At 43.6% G+C, this 14,534-nt stretch overlaps 2 pseudogenes; both read left to right on the forward strand.

Annotated features, from left to right (window-relative positions):
- The first annotated feature begins 1,882 nt into the window (after positions 1 to 1,882).
- On the forward strand, positions 1,883 to 2,398 carry LOC119877557 (annotated as a pseudogene).
- A 10,095-nt stretch (positions 2,399 to 12,493) lies between these two features.
- On the forward strand, positions 12,494 to 13,059 carry LOC119866058 (annotated as a pseudogene).
- Positions 13,060 to 14,534: the final 1,475 nt, after the last annotated feature.

Here is a 14,534-nt window from a genome sequence, read left to right on the forward strand (position 1 = left end):
ATTGAATGAATAAATAAAAAATTTAAAATAAATAAATAAATAAATAGTGATAATTATAAGCCTTTTTGGAAAAAACTCTTCTTTCCTAATATCCTCATTTAAACTGTATCCTACCAAAGAACATATGTTGAAATTGTAGAACTCAGGACTTTAGGATATGACCTTCTATGGAAAAGGGTTGCTGCATATATAACTGGACCAGATGCGGTGATGAAGGGGGTGGTGTGACCTCCTAATTCAATTGATTCCTGTGCTTGTAACATGACAGTCAGATGGAGTCAAGGAGGCATCCGTGGGAGGGTGGAGACAGAGATTGTGGTTCTGCAGCTGCAGACAGCAAACCCCAAAAATTGTCTTCAAATTTCTTACACTTATGGAGAGACAACAGGGACTCCTCTACAGGTTCCAAACAGATAATGGCCACTCCCTACAGACTGTGGAGTTGTGTATGAACAGCAGAAATGCACTCTTATTGTATTAAGTTACCGATTCTGTGGTGCTTTATTATGGCAGCCCTAGAAAAAAAGTGTATCTAAAAACCAATATATAGATCTACGAAATGTCACTAATAAGTGGATTAAGTGGAATAAGTGGAGGCTGGTGAACCTAGCAGGGGACCCTGACAACAATAGCAATAACCAAGTAAGTCAGCCTATACGGGTAACCCAAGGAGAATTATTACCAAGGTTGAACCAATGGGCTTCTCTAGAGACTTTAAATCTTGAGCTTACTTCAAGTGCATTAAGTCCCAGTAATGATACCAGGGACAAGGCAGATGCAAACTCAAGTGTCCAGAAAACCTGAAACATACTGAGACATAAATATTCCAGTTAGCTGTCCAATTGAGGGAATCGATGCCCTGCAAAAATGAATGGCTCAACCCCACAGAGCTGACCTGCTCATTGTACTGTCCTGGGTGGTGACATCAGAGGACCACCTGCAAAGGTCAGAGGCCCTTCCAGGAGGTCTGGGAAGGTTAATTCAGGCTGGCGACATAGTGTCTGAGGTCAGCAGGGGGCGCTAGTGGGCTGATCGTGAGACTCAGGGTCTGGGTGAGGAAGACCAGGAAAATCTATGACTGGCTCCTGCACACTAGAGGAAGCAAGTGGCCACCTCACTGTGGGTGACTTTCCTGAACTTATGGCCTTGGAGCCACAAGAGCTCTCAGCTCTGAATCACACAGGCCTCATAATTCATCCTCTACTAAAGCATGGGATAACCTGTCCAGATATGATTTTCATGGAATGATAGATGAACAGGACAATCATGCAATACAATCAACAGCAGAACACAAAGGGGAATGGAGTTCAACATGCTCCATGAGCATCACCTGTTCACACAATGTCATCCTCATTTCTAATAAAGAGACATCCCTGTTCAGCTCCCCGGGGACTACTGCAGACCGGGTCCATGATTAACTGAGAGGAGACCACTGCCCCTACCTCTGTCACAGGGGCTCTGAGATTTCCAGTGTCCTCACTGTTGGAAGGGGCACTACTAAGACCCTCCAAGGACAGAAGAGGGAATGTCACTGGGGATGGAAGAAAATGTTCCAGGGATGGGTTAGGTTTGAGATGAGGTAGATGTGGGGCCACGAGGTGAGAACACATCCACCTCCTCATTCAGCTTTCAGGCTTTCCAGAGAAGAGCCTTGGGGCAGAGGTCACTAGAGACAGTATGGCGGTCATTTACTGGAAGATGTCCTCCTGACACCCAGTGTCTCAGGTCACCCTGCAGTCACTTGCGTGTGTGAAGTCCCAGTTTCTGCTCCTTTCAAAGTCTCCTAGGGGACATGCTGGTGACTCTTGGGCAGGGAGAGAGAGGAAGCTGATTTGCATGAAGTGTTTTCTTAACCTCATGGGACAGGAGACATGAAAAGGTCCAGGGACACCCCATTCCATCCTAGGAGTCTAAGGAGGCTGTAGTCTGTGAGGGTCCCCACCATGGCCTGGACAGTGTTTCTTCTTGGGCTCCTTGTCTATGGCTCAGGTCAGGAAAAAGACTTTACATCTGTGGGGAGCACTTAAACCAGGGACTCATGCGACCCTTGTCTCCAATATCAACACCTTTCTCTCCTCTTGAATTTAGGAGCAGATTCTCAGACTGTGGTCACCAAGGATCCATCACTCTCAGTGTTTCCAGGAGGGACAGTCACATTCACATGTGGCCTCAGCTCTGGGTCAGTCTTTACAAGTAACTACCCCAGCTGGTACCAGCAGACCCATGGCCGGGCTCCTCACATGCTTATCTACAGCACAAGCAGCTGCCCCCCCGGGGTCCCTGATCGCTTCTCTGGATCCATCTCTGGGAACAAAGTTGCCCTCACCATCACAGGAGCCCAGCCTGAGGATGAGACTATTATTGTTCACTGCGTATGGGTAGTACATTTACACAGTGATTTAAATCTATGGGGAGGTGCAACCAAAACCTCCTCATGGGCTCAGAAAAGCTCAGCTTTAAAGGCAGGAGAGGGACATCTGCTTTCAGCTCAGGGAGTGATCCTGGAGTTCTGGGATCGAGTCCCACATCGGGCTCCCTGCATGGAGCCTGCTTCTCCCTCTGCCTATGTCTCTGCCTCTCTCTGTGTGTCTCATGAATAAATAAACAAAATCTTTAAAAAAAAATAAAGGCAGGAGAGAGAGTGAGATGGGGAAAGAGTCAACACCACCATGGGAAGTGAAGCTCCCTGACCCCATTCTCCTGTTCAGTGGTTCATGAAATGAACCCCATTTATCTCTCCCAGGGCATGTCCATCTATCCAATGTGACCTTCCAAGACTGTGCTTCCTCGCTCCCTCTCTGTCTAAAATGTTGAAGAGTGAGGAGCTTCATTTCCATTATACATAAACAAATACTGAGCCTCAATCGACGGTTTTCTTTTTTTTTTAATCGACAGTTTTCAATATGGTCTATTAAACATAGAGGCTTGGTAGATCTCATTTTATTCACTAATTTGATGATGAGGACCAAATTAATATTTTCATCATGTGGAGCTTGATAAAACTATAATTCTCCATGTTATATTTCTAAATCAGAAACCATTCTCATTGTTCATAGATGTGTATTTAACAAGCATTCCAAGATTCTTGTATGCAAGTTAGTGTTAAGAAGCATCTGTTATTGTATTAATATGAAATTAGTTCTGAAAATATCCCCTTACATGTAAAGAGAGTAATATCTTCTAACTTAATCATTCCCACAACCCACTAACGATTCAAGAACACTGAGAAACAGATTCAAAATTGCAATCCATTTGTGGTCACCACAGCCTGCTTTGGAACAGTGCATGCTGTGACATGAAGAGGTGAGGGACAACACGTGACCAGTAGATGTCAATGTGTAATTCAGCCTGGAGACTGTACGATTTGAGCATCATGGTTCCTGATGACCGTGGGCTCTCAAGGAAATATCAAGAGACATAGGATAGAGGGGATCCCTGGGTGGCGCAGCGGTTTGGCGCCTGCCTTTGGCCCAGGGCGCGATCCTGGAGACCCGGGATCGAATCCCATATCAGGCTCCCAGTGCATGGAGCCTGCTTCTCCCTCTGCCTGTGTCTCTGCCTCTCTCTCTCTCTCTGTGACTATCATAAAAAAAAAAAAAAAAAAAAATTAAAAAAGAGACATAGGATAGCGTAATTATTATCTGTCTGATGGCTTCTTCTAAATAATGTTGTGCAACACTTGACATTATACTTGGATGGTTTCTGTTTATTTTGCTTTAAAATACATTATATTTATTAAATATTACTAAAATAATCTCATTGTAATAAAATTAGTATTTTAGTTCTTTTTACATCAACAGTGATATAGGGGGCACCTGGGTGGGTCATTTGGTTTAGCATCTGTCTTCATCTCAGATCATGATCTTGGTGTCCTGGGATTGAGCCCCACATCCGGCTCCCTGCTCAGCTGTGAGCCTGCTTCTCCCTTGACCTATGCCTGGCTCTCCTCCTGATTGTGTGCACTCTCTAAAGTCAGAGACCACTCTGTCAAATACATAAATAAAGTATTTAAAATAAAAAACAAAAGAAACAATAATATTAAAGGTAAATGAAAATTAAAATCATATAAAGTGGAGCCACAGCCACAATTTATGCACTGTAGATTATGTTTAAGGAATGAGGAATCACTTCGTTTAACTCATGCTCACCAGCACTTATACCAAATTATTTGTTCATATCTTCTGCTGACATCCTTGCCACAAAGATAACTCCAGGTTCAAAGGCTTCTCTAGAGAATGCCTTCAAACATTTAAGGAGGAAATAATGAGAATACTACAGAGAAGCAGGGAGGAATGAACAACTTTGAGTATACATTATAAAGCTTATTTTCCTCATTTATTATACCCAGACTCAAATTTCAAAATAAAAGATATTAAAAATCCATAAGTTTCATGAAGATAGGAACTGAATTATAATGAAATATTTGCAAATGCAAAGTGACAGATTATCAAGAGTGGTCATTTTAGACATTTAATTTTTGTAACATTTAAAATCAATCAACTTGTCAGGTATCCTGCTCAGGAGAGAGCTTGCTTCACCCACCCACTCGCCCCCCACTCATCTGTCTCTCTCTTACTATCCCAATTCTCTCTTTCAAATAAATAAATCTTTTATAAATGTATAAAAGAAAATCAGGGCAACCCGGGTGGCTCAGCGGTTTAGCGCCACCTTCAGCCCATGGTGTGATCCTGGAGACCTTGGATCGAGTCCCACATCGGGCTTCCTGCATGGAGCCTGCTTCTTCCTCTGCCTGTGTCTCTGCCTCTCTCTCTTTCAGTGTATCTCTCATGAATAAATAAATAAAATCCTAAAAAAAGGAAAACAGTCCATGTAATAAATTTTATAAGAGAATAAATTAAAAGTTATGGCCATCTAAATAAACGCACCATGACTCATCTGAAACATTCATCCTAAAGTTATCTGAGGGAAGAGGGTGATCATGGTCATATATCTTTTACCTCAGGTCCTTATGAGTCTAGAGATTTCTTGGCTATTTGCACATATACCAAAGTTGTTTGGGGCCCATTGAGAACATGATTTCTCCACGCTAATCCCAGGCATGTGGAAACAACGATAAAACTTCACACTCATCTTCCAATTGAAGGAAAGTAAAGGGTACGAAACTATAAATGAAAATACTTGTGTACACTTGATGAGATGAGCACTAGGTGTTATTGTTATATGTTGGCAAATTGAACTACAATAAAAAGAAATTAAAAAAAAAGAAAAAAATAATTGGGTACAATATAAACAGTGTGTGGAGCAACTAATATCTGAGAGGAATTGGAAAACACAAATGCACAGAAACCATGAATTTCCGAGATATGTCTCACTTCCAAACCTAAAGAGCTATGTCTAATATTCACCAGTAAATGTTCCACCAGGCAAAGCTGTTTGCTTTTCACAAATCACTCGGTCATATCTGATTCCGAACAGATTGTAACAGCATCACTTGAGCTTTAAAATCATTGCTGAACTGCTGTCTTGGCAATAAGCCTAGAACCTTACTTCCTGGACAGTATTCAACTCCATCAATCCTTCATGATCTGCCTCAAACCCCTCAAACCAGCTCCACTGTCCTCTGATCAGTGATGTTTGACCTGATAGACGCTTAACTTTCACCTTGGGGTAACTTCTTTGGTGACACCTGAATAGGTCAGTTGTGTACATGTTTGTCTTTTCCATAGAGAAGCATCACTTCAGAGAATGAGGAAACAGAGTAATCATGTGCAGTGTGTACAAATCATGGTATCTAGAGATAAGACATGGGACTGTGAATAGACATGGACCTGGTGAGCTGGTGAAGGCCCCAGGGATCCCAGGTCTTTGGTCCAAGGTGGGCTGGGTGCCTGTGACCAGTGGGGAGCTATGGGCCCGTGATCCCTACATAGCTGCTCAGTGAGGACCCATCACACGGTGTGTTGGGCCCTGTGCTCCTTGTTGGGGCTCAGAAGCTGTGTCCTCTCAGGCCTGGAGGAGTCCCTTAAGCAGACACTGTATGTGGTCTCAGCAGGTGCTTCATCCAGGGCTCTTCCCAGAGGAGAAGCAACTCTCAACATCCACAATGTGGTGTGAGCTGAGCTCCAGCACCAGGGCTCAGGGAGGGGCTGGGAAATCACTTGATGGACTTCATTTGCATGGACACCCCTCTTGTAGAAAAGAATGGAGGACAAAAAAGGTCTGGGGACCCCACCTGGTGTGGGGATGGTCATCATTGCCTATACTCCTGTCTCCTGATGTATTTCTCTCAGTGCACAGGTACAGACAGACAGGCGTCACATACCATGTTCCAGTTCCTTGGCTCCATCAGCCCCTCTGGCTCAGATGCTGGGAAGTTTTACATTGGTCTCTGCTCCATTACACATCAGTGTCTGTGTTTGCAGGTCCCTGTCCCAGCCTGTGCTAACCCAGTCGCCCTCCCTCTTGACATCTTTGGAACAACAGTCAGACTCACCTGTACCGTGAACAGTGGCTCCAGTATTGGCAGCTATTACATCAACTGGTTCCAGGAGAAGCCATGGAGCTCTCCCTGGTATCACCTATACTACTTCTTAGACTCAGATAAGCACCAGGGCTCTGGGGTCCCCAGCTGCTTCTCCTGATCCAAGGATGCCTCAGTCATTGGAGGGCACCCTCATCTCTGGGCTGCAGCCTGAGGACTAGACTGACCTTCACTGTCTAATCAGAAACAATAATGCTTCTAACAGTGACACTGACAGTTTGGGACATGGGACAAAATCTTTCATCTGTTCAGATGCTTCTTCCATGAAAATTTATAACGTGTAAAATAAGTGATATATCTAATGTGTACTTAAAATTACCGCCTGGTTCATAATGAGCCTATTCTCCATTATCTCTTCAAGTTCTATATGTCCTCAGAAATAAAACAAGAATAAAACAAAACACTTCAATGTGGTAACAGTCATGTTACCTGAGTTTCCAAATGTCATATAACCAGAGTCTGTGCTGCGAAGATTTTTTTCTCCTGAAATGAGGACAATGAGCCTTTCATTGACTTTGTCTCCATCAGAGGTCCAGGACTATCTAAACAGGGGGTGTAGTCTTCCCCAGCATGGATTCAGCACCTCCAGGGCTCAGAGCAGAGCCTTCCCTTCCCTCACAGGATTCACTGCTCAGAAGTGACCAAGGTTCACTGTGTCTTAGGCCTGAACACTGGGATATGGGATGTTGTGTGAGGACACGGGTCATAGGCAATTCCATTCTCAGAGCTGGATGGGATCCCTCACTCATCACCTGAGGCTTGGGTTGTGCACTTGAGGAGAAGGGGGTCCATCAAAGTAGGAATTTGGGGCCTATGGACATGAACCCTTTTATGGGCTATGAGATTTGGAGGATGTTGCACCATTACTGGGAAAATGCTCAGCCTGCTTCAGTGAAGTTGGTTGATGTGAGTGCATGAATGAGCCTTTGCTATATCTGCCACCAGGTTGATGGAGACTCCTGTAAATGGGTGTCCTGAGCCCACAGGTACTGACTCTGTCTCCCTCTTCCCTTAGTCCCCATTGGAACTTTTCCATAATCCAGGGTGGTAGGATATGTGAATATCAAGAGTAAGAACTCTCCCATGTGTACATGTGTCACTGCCCTAAGAAATCTCTTGATGACCCCAGATCCAAGGTCATCTTCTCTTTCACAAGAGCAGTAGAAACACAGGGGTTACCATGGCAATGTTACCACAGCTCTCAGGCAGAGATGCTATATTGTGACCCATTACAGCACTGAGAGAACAAGCAGGGATTCAAACCTAATTTTCCAGGCCCAGGTGTGTTGACAAAAACATCTTTGACCACCTTGGGCTGCAGCCTGGGGAGAGATTGATCATCATTGCTGTAGAGCTGCATACGATCAATATCACCCAGATAATTTCTGTTTCCCAGAGACAAGTGATAACGTCTACTCTTCACATCTTTAATTTTCTTCTATGTATTTATTCATGAGAGACACACAATGAGAGAGGAGAGACACAGGCAAAGGGGGAAGCAGGCTACATGCAGAGAGACAAAAGTGTGACTGGATCCCAGTCTCCAGGATCTCGCCTGGGGCTAAAGGTGGGCTGCCCTACTATTCACCTCTTATTCCATCACTCCCCTGTCCCTGCCTCTAAGCAACACAGGCTCAGAATCTGGCATTGAATGCTTTGTATCTCACTAGAAACAGAATTGTTTAAATTTAAATTCCAGACTTGTTTAAATTCCAATGAAAATACCTCCTTTTGAAGATATTCATCTCCCAATGAAAAAATAGTTACATGGATTTCAGAAGCGATATGACCCACACTATGCTGTGTTGGAATGAGAAGAAGGGCAGTTGTGCAAGATCTGCGACCCAAGAGAACCAGTTGGCCCACTGCCTGCCTGTCCACTGGTACCACTCTAGGGATTTAGTGAGAATTCCCTGAGTTCTGGTATTTGGTGATAATGATTTTCTCTTTCCTTTCAGATCAGAGCTTTGGGAGCTCCTGAATTCCAGGGTGCTGGGTCGTGTCATCCCAGTGAGCAGATGTGAACAGACCCCTTACAAAATTGTACACAGAGAACAATTGCACCTGTGTAAAGATTTCCCACGTGATAAGTCACTAGGGCCTACACACTGAAACAGTGAGGCAGCATCAGACTCCCATCAGCAAGGCTAAAATTCAATACCACAACATCAGATGGTGCCCAGGATGTGGGGCAGCAGGAACTCTCCTTCATTGCTGGGGGGGGGGATGCCAAATGTCCAAATCGCTTGGGAACATAACTGGGTAGTTTGTTGCAGAGCTAAACGAAATATTTATTTATTTATTTATTTATTTATTTATTTATTTATTTATTTATTTATTTATTGTTTATTTATTTATTTAGTTTTATTGGAGTTCAATTTGCCAACATATACCATAACACCCAGTGCTCATCCCATCAAGTGCCCCCTTGGTGCCCGTCACCCAGTCACCCCCACACCCTGCCTTCCTCCCTTTCCACCACCCCTTGTTCTTTTCCCAGAGTTTGGAGTCTCCCATGTTCTGTCTCCCTTTCTGATAATTCCCACTCATTTTTTCTCCTTTCCCCTTTATTCCCTTTCAGTATTTTTTATATTCCCCAAATGAATAAGACCATATAATGTTTGTCCTTCTCCGATTGACTTATTTCACTCAGCAGAATACCCTCCAGTTCCATTCACTTCAAAGAAAATTGTGGTATTTGTCATTTCCAATGGCTGAGGAATATTCCATTGTATACATAGGCCACATCTTCTTTATCCATTCATCTTTCGATGGACACCAAGGCTCCTTCCACAGTTTGGCTACTGTGGACATTGCCGCTATAAATATTGGGGTGCAGGTGTCCTGGAATTTCACTGCATCTCTATCATTGGTGTAAATCCCCTGCAGTGCAATTGCTGGGTCATAGGGCAGATTTATTTTTAACTCTTTGAGGAAACTTCACACAGTTTTCCAGAATTTTTGCATCCATTTTCATCAGGGATATTGGTCTATAATTCTCCTTTTTGGTGGGGTCTTTGGTTTTGGAATTTAGGTGATGCTGGCCTCATAGAACGAGTTTGGAACTGTTCCATCTCTTTTTATCTTTCCGAACAACATTAGTAGAATAGCTATGGTTTCTTCTTTATACATTTGATAGAATTCTCCTGGGAAGCCATCTGGCCCTGGAGATTGTGTCTTGGGAGGTTATTGATGACTCCTTTAATTTCCTCCCTTGTTATTGGCCTGTTCAGGTTTTCTGTTTCTTCCTGTTCCATTTTTGGAAGTTTGTGGTTTTCCAGAAATGCATCCATTTCTTCTAGATTGCCTAATTTATTGGCGTATAGCTGCTCATAATAAGTTTTAAAATTGTTTGTATTTCCCTGGTATTAGTAGTGATCCCTCCTTTCTCGTTCATGATTTTATTGAGTGTTTTCTCTCTTCTTTTTAATAAGGCTGACTAATGGTTTATCTATCTCATTAATTCTTTTAAAGAACCATCTCCTGGTTTTTTTTAATCTATTCTACAGTTCTTCTGGTCTCTATTTCATTGAGTTCTGCTATAATCTTTATTAATTTCTTCTTCTTCTGGATGTAGGATCTATCTGCTCTTTTTTCTCCAGCTCCTTTCGGTACAAGGTTAACTTTTGTACTTGAGTTCTTTCCAGTTTTTGGATGGATGCTTGTATTGCGATGCATTTCCCCCTCTGGAGTCCTTTTGCTGTATCCCAAAGATTTTGAAAGGTTGTATCTTCATTCTCATCAGTTTCCATGAATCTTTTTAATTCTTCCCTAATTTCCTGGTTGACCCTTTCTTTTTGTAGCAGGTTGGTCCTTAACCTCCATGTGTTTGTAATCCTTTCAAACTCCTTGTGTTTTAGTTCTAGTTTCAAAGCATTATGGTCTGAAAATATGCAGGGGACATTCTCAATTTTAGTATTGAATAAGATCTGATTTATGACCCATTATGTGGTCTATTCTGGAGAACATTCCATGTGCACTTGAGAAGAATGTGTATTCAGTTGCATTTGGATGTAAAGTTCTATAAATAGCTGTGAAATCCATCTGGTCCAGTGTATCATTTAAAGCTCTTGTGTCTTTGGAGATGTTGTACTTAGAATATGTGTCGATTCTAGAAAGCGTTGTGTTCAAGACACCAAGTATAAGTGATTTATTATCTAAGTATGTCTTAACTTTGGTTGTTAATTGATTGATATACTTGGCAGCTCTCACATTCGGGGCATAAATATGCATGATATTTAAGTCCTCTTGTTGGATATATCCTTTAAGTATGATATCGTGTCCCTCTTCCTCTCTTACTACAGTCTTTGGAATAAACTTTAGTTTATTTGATAAAGGATGGCAACCCCTGCTTTTTTTGAGGATCATTTGAATGGTAAATGGTTCTCCAACCTTTTTTTTCAGGCTGCAGGTGTCCTTATGTCTACAATGAGTCTCTTGTAGACAGCAAATAGATGTGTCCTGCTTTTTTATCCAGTCTGAATCCCTGCGCCTTTTGATGGGGTCATTAAGCCCATTCACGTTCAGGGTTACTATTGAAAGATATGAATTTAGTGTCATCATGATGCTTATTCAGTCCCTGTTTTTGTGGAATGTTCCCTTGGACTTCCTCTTTCTTTTACAGAGTCCCCCTTAATATTTCTTGCAGAGCTGGTTTGGTGGTCACATATTCTTTCAGGTCCTGCCTATCTTGGAAGCTCTTTATCTCTCCTTCTATTCTGAGTGTGAGTCTTGCTGGATAAAGTATTCTTGGCTGCATGTTCTTCTCATATAGGACCCTGAATATATCCTGCCAGCCCTTTCTGGCTTGCCCGGTCTCTGTGGAAAGGTCTTCTGTTAACCTAATACTTCTCCCCATAAAGTTTAGGGATTTCTTATTTCTTGCTGCTTTAAGGATTTTTCCTTTATCTTTGGAATTTGCAAGTTTCCCTATTGAATGTCGAGGTGTTGAATTTTTATTTTATTTTTTTGATTTTAGGGGGAATCTTTCTATCTCCTGGATCTGAATGCCTGTTTCCCTCCCAATGTTAGGGAAGTTCTCATCTACGTTTTGTTCAAAGACACCTTCTGCTCCTCTATCCTTTTCGTCACCCTCTGGAACCCCAATTAAACGTAGATTTTTCCTGTTGGGGCTGTCATTTATTTCCCTTAACCTTTCCTCATGATCTTTTTATTGGTTTTCTCTTTTTTCCTCAACTTCCTTCCTTGGCATCAGCTTGTCTTCTATGTCATTCACTTGTTCTTCTACGTCGTTAACCCTTGTTAGGACCTCCAGTTTGGATTGCATCTCATTTAATTGATTTTTAATTTCGGCCTGATTAAATCTAAATTCTGCAGTCATGTAGTCTCTTGAATACTTTATGCTTTTATTTCCAGAGCCACTACTAGCTTTATAATTGTGGTTCTGAATTGGCTTTCTGACGTCGAATTGTAATACAAATTCTGTAATTTGGCGAGAAAATGAGTGAAAATATCAGTGAGGGTGACAAAACATGAGAGATACCTAACTCTGGGAAATGAACAAGGGGTAGTGGAAGGGATTTGGGCAGGGGTTTGAGTTGACTTGGTGATTGGCACTGAGGGGGGTACTTCAGATGAGCACTGGGTGTTATGCTATATGGTGGCAAATTGAACTCCAATAAAAAAATTTTAAAAAAATACAAATTCTGTAACTCTGTGGGAGAGAGTACTGTTTCTGATTCTTTTGTGGTGAGTTCTTCCTTCTAGTCATTTTGCTCAGTGCAGAGTGGCTAAAATCAAGTTATACTGGAAAATGGAATGAAAAAAAATAAGGTATAACAAATAAAGAACAAAAAACCATACCAAAACAAACCAAACCAAACAGAAACAAACAAACAAAAAAACAAAAAACAAAACAAAACAAGGAGGGGTATCCCCTGTTCTGTATACTGGAAGTCCCCTGAATTCCCCTGTTGTTTCCAGCACTGCTTGGTCAAGAACTTACTCTTCTGCTTTTGGCTTTAGGCTCAGAGGAGGCAAAGGTGCAACTGTCTTTGGTCCTCCTGAATCCAGGGTCATCCAACACCAGCTGCCTCCACCATGCCGCCTAAGTTCGATTCCAATGAGATCAACGTCATGTTCTTGAGGTGCACCGGTGGCGAGGTCGGTGCCATGTCTGCCCTGGCCCTGAAGATCGACTGCCGGGTCTGTCTCCAAAAAAGGTTGGTTATGACATCGTCAAGACAGCCGGTTATTGGAAGGGTCTAAGGATTACAGTGAAACTGATCATTCAGAACAGACAGGCCCAGATTGAAGTGATATCTTCTGCCTCTGTCCTGATTATCAAAGCCCTCAAGGAACCACCAAGAGACAGAAAGCAGCAGAAAAACATTAACCACAGTGGAAATATCACTTTTGATGAGTTTGTCAATATTGCCTGACAGACGTGACATCGATCTCTAGCCAGAGAACTCTCTGGAACCATTAAAGAGATCCTGGGCACTGCCCGGTCTGTGGGCTGCAATGTTGGTTGCCATAACCCTCATGACATCATAGATGACATCAATAGTTATGCAGTGGAATGCCCAGCGAGGTGACTACAAAGAAAAATATTTTAACAAAGGATCATTTGACAAAAAATAAAAAATAAAAAACTTGCTCTTCCCCTGTCCTTCTAGCTGGTTCTAGGGGAGGGGCCTGTTGTGCTGACTCTCAGGTTTGTGCACTTGGGGAGCTGTCCTGCCCCCTGCCAGGTCGTCTCAGTGGGAGCTGTTTATCCTGTGAGGTCCCTCTTCCCCGGCAGCCCTGCTCTGTCCGTGGCACAAGGTGACAGAAGGAACAATAGCAGTGGTGGTGGCCAGCTCCCCAGCCCTAGAGTCAGCTCCCGCAGTAACTACTGCAGCTCTCAGTCTGCAGGGGACTGGATGCTCTGGGGCGGGGCCCCTGACCTGCTCAGCTTGGGGCCCCCAGCGGCAGGTGTCCTCGCTGTCCTGCCTGGGCCTTCCCACCTCCGCCTGTCCCGGGTGGAGGCCTGGATCCTGGGCTGTGTCCCCGGCGCCCTGGGCTCCCAGGCCTGCACTGCTGGAATCGGGCTCACGGCCGTGCAGCCCCGTCTCTGCGGAGCCTCCGCCCGAGCCCCTCTGAGCTGCTCCCAGGCCACGGGCCATGCTGCAGCCCTTTAGAGAGCTCAGCCACAGGGTGTGGGGCTCTCCCCTGGGCAGGGGCTTTTTCGTACCCCCGGGAGCCTGAGGGCATCCCCGCCCTCCTGGGGTCATGCTCTGAATCCTTGTGGGCGCCTGTCCATCCGGGAAGTTTGGTGCAGCTCCTGCTCCTCCGACAGGGCTCTCCTGACCTGGGGGTGCTCGCTGCGGCCTCAGCCCAGCTCCTCAGGGCCCCTCCCCTTGGATGCTTTTAGTTTCTTTATTTCTTTTTTTCCGTTTTCCTACCTTTATAGAAGTGTGAACTCTCCTCACCGTAGCATTCCAGCTGTTGTCTATTTATTTATTTATTTATTTATTTATTTATTTATTTATTTTTAAATTTTTTTAATTTATTATGATAGTCACAGAGAGAGAGAGAGAGAGGCAGAGACACAGGCAGAGGGAGAAGCAGGCTCCATGCACCGGGAGCCCGATGTGGGATTCGATCCCGGGACTCCAGGATCGCGCCCTGGGCCAAAGGCAGGCGCTAAACCGCTGCGCCACCCAGGGATCCCCTGTTGTCTCTTTAAATCTCAGACCGAATTCATAGATTTTCAGGATGATTTGAACGTTATCTATGTAAGTTGGTGGGAACAGGTGACTTGGGGACACTACTCTTCCGCCATCTTTGGTAGTATATATAATTTCCATATTTCAACACAATCCTACTGAGTGGATTCCACAGCAAAATATGTGAAAAAAATGAGGTTTGTCCATAAAAGAAAAGAATCTGTATAGGGAGACATGAATGATGGAGACAATGAATGAGGGTTTGAATATGTCCCTATAGTGTAGACTGTATTCTAATACAATATGGCCTGATGGGAGCCACACTAGTGCTCATCTGTGAACACACTTTGCTTCTCGGATTT

Source organism: Canis lupus, chromosome 26 (assembly GCF_011100685.1).
Source record: "Canis lupus familiaris isolate Mischka breed German Shepherd chromosome 26, alternate assembly UU_Cfam_GSD_1.0, whole genome shotgun sequence".
NCBI classification, from domain to species: domain Eukaryota; kingdom Metazoa; phylum Chordata; class Mammalia; order Carnivora; family Canidae; genus Canis; species Canis lupus.